The sequence below is a fragment of the Mauremys mutica genome, chromosome 2, assembly GCF_020497125.1.
Source record: "Mauremys mutica isolate MM-2020 ecotype Southern chromosome 2, ASM2049712v1, whole genome shotgun sequence".
NCBI classification, from domain to species: Eukaryota; Metazoa; Chordata; order Testudines; family Geoemydidae; genus Mauremys; species Mauremys mutica.
Window position 1 is genome coordinate 103,866,032 of NC_059073.1, and position 8,354 is coordinate 103,874,385.

The window sequence follows — 8,354 nt, forward strand, 5'->3', positions numbered from 1 at the left end:
CCTCAGACAGGAAAGCAGGTTTAGCAAGCCAAGAGCCAGGACATTTGCAGGATTGCAGTCAGGTAATGAAAGTAAACACATGCACTCAAGTACTACAACACTAATGAAAGCTATAGCAATGTTACTTCCTGAACTGTGATCCGCTAGAACGTTTTAGAGCAGGCTCAGTAATACCAAAGTTATTAAAATCATTTCTGCTGAGAGTGTTTTTAGTACAAATCTTGGGAAAGGAAGGGGTTCCATTTTTTTCTTTTAAGAAATTAAGGGCTAAATTCTGCTCTCAGTTATCCCCATGTAACTCCAGAGTAACTGCATTGATTACAGTGGAGTTACTGTGCAATTACAGTGGTGTAACCAAAAACAGAATTTTGCCCTAAGTGACTGAATCATAACAGCTTTATCCTAGCACTGAAATGTATAAACATTTACATCATGTAAGATGTCTGCTTTGAAAAAGGAATGTTGCTGCAAGGTTCAAATGTTTATATTGCAGATGCCTAATCAAATAAATTTGACTTTGTGGTGTTTTTTGCCATCCAGTCATTAATTATCTGGATGCAGTTTATGGCTACAGAAAAAGTAAGTTAAGATAGCTCATAGTTTCCAAGCTACCATGGTTCCAAACAGTTGGAATCTCCGCTATTGAAATATACAGAGCACAATTTTACCCTGAGATACACTCATGCAACTGCCACTGAAGTCAATAGGAGCAGATGACATGTATATCAGAGGACAGCACTGAGCTCATAGGCAAAAGCAAGTACAGTATAAAAAGGCTCAAACATTCTTGTCAAACTGACAAACAATACACAGTTATGAAAAGAGCAACTGTGGGGGTTTTTTAATGCCATTTCTGGTAGAAATCTAATACATGTTCATCCTTAAAATGCATACATGTACACATTCACACTTGTGTCTTAAAAATGTAAACAAGCACATTTTACAAGTTAAACGCACAGGCTCAGGCAAGTTTCTTCCTGCTGAATGCAATCAGTTTGTATTTCAGCTTCCTACTGTTATGGTGTTAAGAAATAATGCAGTTGGACACCCTCAAACACAATTTTCCAATCTGAGTATGGGATCTCAAAACTTGAGCCAAGCTCCTTTAAAGACTTACACACTTGCTTTATTTTTTTTCCAAACGCATTATGAATCATCCCAATTAAGTAAATGGTGTGTAAAGTTAAGGGTATAAGTAAGTCTTTGCTGTATTGGGGTCCTCCAAAGCTATTACTGACTTTAGTGGGCTTTGGATCAAACCCTTAGTAAGTATGGTAATTATATTTTCTTCCACAGGGGCAGGAAAAAAAAAATCACAGTGTAAAAGTAATCAGGTTGGATCCTCAGCTGGTATAAACTGGTGTAACTTCATTAAAGCCAATGGAGCTACATGAATATACACCAGCTGAGGATTTGGCCCACTGCACTTAATGACCTTAATGAAGCTAAATAAACAGACCGCCCAAAGTTTACAAAAGTTAGCATCAACATCATTCATCTGATTATACTCCTCCAGTCTGTCAGACATTGTGCCATCTGATGTATGCTACACAAACATCACCAAGAAAGTATAATTTTAAAGGGTTCTCATTTTTCACTCAAGCAAGGCATATCGGTTCCCCTTCCTCCTTCTCAAATAATTCTGAGATATTTGCAAAAAAAAAAAAAAGTCTCTGTTTGCTGGAGTAAAGCTGAACGGAGAAAAGTTGCAGCTAAGGGAAGTTTGACAAGCAAAGAACATTTGGAATGATGACATAATCATTTTTATCTGTTCACCGACTATTCCTGTGATGATAACTGGTCTTGTTAGATCTTGGTGATGGCACTGTGTTATGACAACTTACAGAAAAATAAGATGTACCTAATTTTTTTTAAAAGGTGATATTCAGTGTCGGGAAACTTTAATCTATATAAGTTAAATGTTACGGCTGTAACTCCATTCCAGGCAGCAAGTCGTTTACTGAGGTCATAACAATAGATAGCATTAATACTCGTGATGTAAACTATTTTCATTTCCCCAGAGTACTGAGTAATAATCAGTTATATTCAGTGAGAGACTGCAGCTCTTGATGCATATTGTTTTAGTAATGTTTAGCAATTTAAAAGGTCATGATGAGCTATAAAACCTCTTAGAAAGAAGCTATGCTAATTTATGAGCACCACTTCTTTGTTGATACAACAAGTGTTGGACACCCATCTGTTATATCAGTCAGTGTTTTAAGACCATGTTATTCTCAAATACCTTTAAATTTTCTCTCTCAGATTTTTTTTCTATCAGGACTGTTCAGCTACTTCAAATTAAAGCAACCAGGTCATAGTTTTGGGGTTTATTTTTTTCATTAGTAATGCAGAATATGTAATAATATTTGCTAACCAGGATATCACATCATCAGACTTTAAAGGATCAAGGCCCTGCAAATGAATTCAGAAGATTATTAGATATAACTGAAAAGAGTCTTTTCTAATGTCTGAGAACTAGTGAAGGTATACATAATACCACTATTTCAAAGTAAAACAAATATACATGCAGATCACTTTATTACACAGAGCTTATTCAAGATGGCTATGGCAGTTATTCTTGTGAAACTAAAGATGTCTCCTTGAATAACTGAACTGTGATACTAATTACACCACAGGTGTTCCTATACAACTTCAGCTTCCAGTTTTACTAGAAAAACCTCAGATAAATTCCATTCTTTATCTCTTCTCACCACCTGACAGAGTATATATATATATACACACACACACATATATATACATATACATACACACACACACACGCATAAACAGGACAGCTTATTTCAGGTTTTGTTTTGACACAACTAAAGGACATGTTGACAGAAAATGAAGCAACACTACACAAATGAGGGTTGTTTTTCTTCCACAGCAATCAAAGCATATGTATGATGCCTATGTTACCTTAACATCAAAAATATTTAAATAGCTTATACAAGTATTTATCTGCTACATGGAAAACAGTTTCATTTTGATTACTGTACAGACAAGATTTTACTGGGGAAAGGAACATAATTATTGCCTTCAGCTTGAGAGGACAATTTTAAATGGTATTTACTTCACATCTATGTGATTAATGGACATCGCTACATTAAATGAAGTACCTTTGTTTTAGTGTGACATTTTGGAGTTAACAGCATTTTAAAAAATGGATACCACTTTTTATTGTCTCCTGGGCATTCCAGCTACAGAACACTTGAAAACAAACTATAAAAGTCCTCCCTTCACTAATGAGAAAGTGGCACCATAATATTGAAAGATAAAGATTTTCTGTGACGCACTCATACAGTAAAACTAATCAGAACTTGTGTCAGTTCATCTGTGTTATCAGAGATTTAAGAAAGAAAAAAAAAAGCCCAACAGTGTAATGTGAACGCAGGAAAACTGCAATTCAGCTACCATCCTTCCCCTTTGTTTTGCAGAACTACACTGTATTAGTGCCTTATCCCACGCCCAGAAATACATCTGGGTTCCTTGCAAGCAAGTTTCATCCGTCCACAGACAGAGAGCGATGTTTCTCTCTGTCTCACCCCCTCCCTCAAGCTTTCCAAATCGATACATTGTCAGGAACAAACTCCCTCCTTGCCATTAGAACAAACTGCCCTTCTTGTCAGCAACACCAAGCCGGTTTGAATACTTACGTAATTATTTCTGGGCACGCCACGCCTTGCAACAAGTCCCCCCCCCCCCCGCTTTCCCTTCAACAATAACAAACTGGAGTTTAAAATAGAAAGTAAATTACCTTGCACGCCACTATGCTTCACCAGCAACGAGATCCCCACGTAATCCAATAGGGCATCGCTGGGGCCGCCTGAGCTCAATTGCCCCCTCCCTCGCCTCCTCCATTAATTGCGCCTCCCTGGATCTCTCCGACCCCCCCCCCCCCAAGTTGTGTTTTCCTCCCCCTCCCTCTCGGCGCCGGGTTCTCTTGACAGATCCCTGCCTGCCTCTGCCTTTGTTAAGGGCTGGAAGTTGAGGGGTGGCTGTTTCCCCTCTGCCTCTTTAACTTCTTGTGTTACAGTACATAGCTGTGACGTCCTGGCTACAGTCTAAAGGCGGACAACTGAATGCAAGAGCTGCCGGAGCCAAACTCCTCCCTGCTTCCCTCCCTCGGCACCCAACACACAGCAACAAGCTGCTGCTGGGGGTGGCCCGCTCCCCTCGCGCGGCCAGCCCAGGTACAAACCCTCCCCTCCTCTCTCACACACACCTTCCAGCCACATCAGCCCTGCAAAACCGCCTACCACAGCAACCAGTCTTTAAGCCGCTGCATTCTTCGTTGCATTCGTGTTCTGCCTCCTCCAGGCGATGCAGGCTATTAATGCAACACAGGAATGCAACGGTCAAGACAAAGTCGAGCAATTCCCTTTCCCATCCCAACAAGCCTCTCTGAAAACACCAGACCCACGGGGTTGAGAAGAGGAGGGGCACAAAGGTAATCTGGTATTAAAATAGGCTGAATAGGAGTAAAAGTCTTCCACGCTGTGTTGTTCAGATCCGTTTTTAAATTAAGTTACACTCTTTTTTCTTTTTTTTTTTAAGTTAAATATGTGGTTGCAAAGTCGAGTTAATGAAAAACCCTTTGGTAGTTAACTCATTTAGTGTAGCAGGCATGAAATAAAGTATGTGGCACAAGGCCAAAGAATAAAGGCTCCTCTTTGGACATCCTCTGGGCTCTGGCTACAAGGAGTGATTCTGGCCATCTCCGGAGTGAATTGGGCAGTTGTTTTATACAAAAGGTTGCATTTAGTCCTTTAACTGTCCTACCTCTAACCCACTGATCCTTTTACCGCAGTTACACAACATAAGAGCTCAACAGATAAATGACAATCCACCCTTAAGCACAGAAAATGCTAAACTCTAACTGAAAGTCTGGATCACAAGTAGCACATTCTTGATACACCAAACAAAAATAAAATTATAACAATATTTGGAGTGAAGTTGGGGTAGAGGATTAACTAAGCACAAAACCTGGTATGGTTCATGACAGGCATTCCTTTACTGAATGTGCCTATTGTGTAGTCTAGAAATGACCATTATTCATAGAGACTGTTGGTCAGCAGCATTTTTATTCTATTAGAGCAATGAGCTTTAAATTCAAGGATTCGCACTGAACTAAATATTTACTGTGTCCCCCTCAAAAAAAATTACAAAAACTTCAAAAAGTTTGAGACATGATCCTTTTGTTTTACTTCCGGGTACGAAAGACCATTCTACTTTTTCAGCAGCAATCTTCTCTGAAATCAATGACGAATTCTGTTTAAAAATCGATTGCTCCATAAGGCCCAAAGTGATTTTCATAAGAGCACTCTGCAGTCACTTTAAAAAAAAGTGAAGATTGCTAAAACAATGATGACCTGAGAATGGGTGTAACTCTTGGACGTCAATACACTATTTGCCTCACATAGGTATGACTGCAACGCTGTTGTAAAAATATAGCCAGAGATCATTTTATATTTCTTCTCCTCCAGCAGGTCTCAACTTGTTACTTGAAATCTTCTCATATGCTGACTCTTTACATATTTATTATTATGGACCTAACAGAGGCATATGGTTGTCTTGTATGAGATTTGAGGTACCGATGCAGATTTCTATCTATCCACACACACACACACCAAGGTATATGTAAATAAATAAAGCAGTCTGGTTCTAGGTCTGAGTAGCAACACAAGCGCACTCAGTGCTAGGGAGAGGAAGAAGTGGCGATTGGAGGCTTGGGCTGTCAATCACAGTTAGGGGGTAGGCAGATGCAAAGCAGAGAGCTACTTTGCATCGGCGTTTCCTATTCTTCTTTGCCACTGTCTCAGTTAATGACAAAACAACCCCAGAGCTTAGGAAACTTAGCCATTTGCACGGAAAGAGTTGGTGTCCTTCAACAATACTGGGGATGGAAAACATTCATTACTACTTCAGTGGGGGAGGAGGAGAGGGAGAACATTTAGCAATAAGGAACGGAAAGAAGAAGAAAGGGGGTGGGAGGAAGAGGAGGGAGAGTTGTGCCTCTCCCTAAAAAGGGACTTTGACCTTACAATGATCTCCAAAGGTCTCTGAATTAAATATTTTTGTCACAGGTCAGATTATAACACACACGGACTGTATTTAACTCATTAGTCTAAATTCATTATTTAATCATGCGCCCCGCAGTCGTATTTCCTTAAGAAAGGACTGACCTATTTTTGGCTGTAGATAAACGATCATGTTAACAGATGTTAATCTTGTAATCTGTTTTTCCTGTAAGCACTTCACATACCCGCATTTCAGACATTACAAAAAAAAAAAAATCTTTCTCAAACGACTTGACGTCACGATTCAGTTCTTATAAAAAATCTTGCAATGGTTTCAAAGACATTAAATCTTTTTCACTTTATAAATGCTGATTTGTTCTGCTTCAACTCCCACAGGCTTTTATTTGCATTTCAAATTCCACAGGTTACACCAGTCGCCTTTTCAGAAAATGTAAACCAACAATAAGGCAGCAAATATGGGGTTGGGGGTGGAATCCTGCATCTGGATTAAATAAAGACCAGGGTTCATGTTTAGGAAGAAGTCTGAACAAATTTATTTTTGAACATCTAGTGTCCAAGTGCCTCTTTAGCTATATGCGTAATGGACATAGACACACAATGCACATTCCCCAGAAGATACTTGTCTACTGCCGGGAGCTTATTAACGCTCATAACAAATGGTGCTGACTCCTAACCAGCACTTTTCAGTTTAAAAGCCAGGGTTTCTCGGGAGTAGTTAATTGCAGAGGTTAGCTGGTCTTAGAGCAAAAACAACAGGGTGACTGTCATTCTACACAAGCTTCCATACACACATTCAGCCTATGTTAATATCCCAACTTGTTCTCTTTCCACAAAGTTTAGCCAGACAAAGTTTCTTAAACTTGTCGAAGCATCTTAATTCAAATTAGGATCGCAACTATTTGGTATGCTAATTTTCACTGGAGATAGTGGGAGGAGGAGGAGGAGGGAAGCTTGTATCGCACAAAATGTCTGGAATTGCATTACTTCTACTCTTCCTTCTCTCGGTGTCCTTTTTAAAAATATAAACATTAAACTCCCTCCCCCACCCGCACCCGCACCCCATGGGCTATTTTCATCTTCTGGAAGTAATTGCTACACATTGTCCTTCAAGCCCTTCTCAGCGTTCCAGCGTCTAATGCGTGAATACTCGCTTTCCACCCCCACCCGCCCCAACTTCCTTTGATAAGCTGGGTACTTCTTTTAATGTTTATCATTCAGTTATATACGCGCAGCTGAAGGGAGAGCAACTAAAAAATGAAGGGAAAACACACACACACACACACACACACCCCAGGCATCAAGCATTTCATGCATATACTGAATCAATACTATCCAGCAAAAACCCTTAATAATTTAAGTAGCGACTCGAGGCTCGAAAGCTTGAAGTCCCATCACCCACCTTCATTAGCCAAAGCATTTTACTTTAAAGTAAGGCAATTTGTTCTTTGTTTCTTCAAGGATGAATATAGCATTCAAGCTCTCTCTCTCTCTCTCTCTCCACACACACACACCACCCCCCCCCCCCCCCGCCTTTGACGAAGTGTACAAAGCCAAAAGGCTCATACAGCCCATAAATTCCCCCAATAGCACCACCACTGCAGTATCAATGATCTCTTTCTCGGCAAACAGTACAAAGTTACCATTTCTAAATCCCTTAAATTACAGAGTAAGACTAACCATTAATTGGAAAAGCGAAGTTTTTCCCACGGGCGTATTAAGAGGATCCACATCCCCCCTCCCAAACCGCCCCCCTCAAAAAAAGAAAAGGATCCTACGGAGATTTTGCCCCACTCCACCCCACCCTGTGCCTTACCTCGTTCCCGTAAGGTAATATTATTTGGGAAAGGACACAGAGACAAACAAGAATCTGAAGGTGAAACCATGCGCTGAATGCAATAAGGAAAGAACTGCACATGATTCACTGCGCCAGCTCCACTCCTGCGGACGGGGGGGCGACTTGCAAACCCTCTATGCCAAGCCCCAACCCAGGGGCCCCTTCAGCGCCAAACTTTCCCTTGCCCTTTGGCCAGCCGGGGCTGCTTTGACTACCAGACCAAAGATCGAGCGTGGCTTTGGCGAATCCCGGTTGTTTTTCGTTGGCTTCCTCCAATGTATAGGTTGATGTCTTCCCCCAGATGGGAGAATGGTCTGTCCTATATTAAATGCACACACTATCTACTATTGTCTCATCAGCAAAGTTCTGGTACAATGCGGGGAAAGTCTAGATGCTCGAAATGAGTCATATACAAATAATTATTCCACTAATAGGACTGAATCATTATCAGATTTGTTATGTATCTCACCTTCTTTCAA

General features: G+C 40.4%; 1 protein-coding gene across 4 annotated transcripts in view; it reads right to left on the reverse strand.

The window, feature by feature from the left end:
• Positions 1 to 7,974, reverse strand: part of ZNF516 (zinc finger protein 516) — a 133,503-nt gene extending 125,529 nt beyond the window's left edge. The window contains exon 1 of one of the 4 annotated variants that reach the window (XM_045005971.1): positions 7,855 to 7,974. The gene's annotated coding sequence lies outside the window, so the exon portion shown is untranslated. Of the gene's footprint in view, positions 1 to 3,757; positions 3,870 to 7,854 lie in introns of those variants that run through there. The other 3 variants (XM_045005969.1, XM_045005972.1, XM_045005970.1) reach the window with 3 other exon arrangements.
• Between the last annotated feature and the right edge of the window lie 380 nt (positions 7,975 to 8,354).